Raw genomic sequence first — 1236 nt, 5'->3', positions numbered from 1 at the left:
TCTGGTGCTGGACTCCAGGCTCTTACGCCTCATGCTGCCCCTCTGTGCATGGTGCAAGGAATGCAGATGGTGATGGAGGCAGTCAACGAGGCAAAAGGGGACTCAGGGGTAAAGATGTGATAGAGCACCATGAAACGGGTAATAAATGGGTCAGGAGCAGCCCCCAGAAAGAGCAGCAAGACATGTCAAGTAACTGGAACCCCACACTGGAGCCTTTGACTTACCTGACCCTTCTCTCTCCTTTCTCCAAGTTGACTTTTGGTAAAGTGAGACAAAGGACAAATAGATTAAATGACCTAGAGAGTATTTAGGAAGACCTCTACACTCAAAACTCTACTCCTTTTCTACCCAGCTCAGAAAGAGCCCTATGACTCACCCAAGGAGGAGAAATTACTAATAAACAAAACTTCCAAGGCAGGTCTTGAGATTACTGAGTTCAGTATGGCTTCCTTTACCCTCTCTGACTGTATCTCCAGATGCGGACCATACATTTCTAGTGTCTTTATCACCATTTCATCTTTATCAACAATAACAGCAATGACATTGAGGCTCTGCTATGTGCCAGGAGTTTGACTCATGTGAAAAATAATAATAATAAGACTGAAAGCTTGGGAGCTAAAGCTGAAGCAGACAGCAGTTACAGCATTACGAGGTAAATTCTTGTCAGGAGTGTCCAATTCTTACCTGAGCAGAGGTGTGCCTATTAGACAAAGAAGGCTCTGAAATCACAATACACTGGAACCCCATGTAACAGCTTAACCTCCTCTGTTGATTCTGAGATAAAGATTTGAGTGTAGATAATTCATTTGGAAAGATGTCTCAGGAAGTGAGGACGTGAGACAGAGGGAAGGGAGCCAGCACAAGGAATGCGAAGGTGTCTACTGTGGGCAACTAGAGCTCAGTCATGCTGGGGCCTCTGGGAGACTGCACAAACCTCACTGCAGTTGTCCTTCATTCCACTGAGGACTAACAGCCACCACTTGTAACCAGCTCTGCCCTGTGCCAAGCATCCTCTAATGGGTGAAGAGCCATGGGGCTTGCAGCAGGAAGCCCGAGGAACAAAGCAACAGTGAGTGCTGATGGGCTATGGATGCCCGATGGCAGCCTTAGCTGCATCTTTAAACCCTGAAGCCCACCTCCGTGGATTTAGCAAAATGCATCAGCCACTCGAGTCTTTATTTTTTTTTTAATTAAGTTTATTGGGGTAACATTGGTTAATATAATTATATAATTTTC

The sequence above is a fragment of the Pteropus vampyrus genome, unplaced genomic scaffold, assembly GCF_000151845.1.
Source record: "Pteropus vampyrus isolate Shadow unplaced genomic scaffold, Pvam_2.0 Scaffold7, whole genome shotgun sequence".
Lineage (NCBI taxonomy): Eukaryota > Metazoa > Chordata > Mammalia > Chiroptera > Pteropodidae > Pteropus > Pteropus vampyrus.
The sequence above is the reverse complement of the archived record's forward strand: the minus strand, read 5'-3'. Positions refer to the sequence as shown.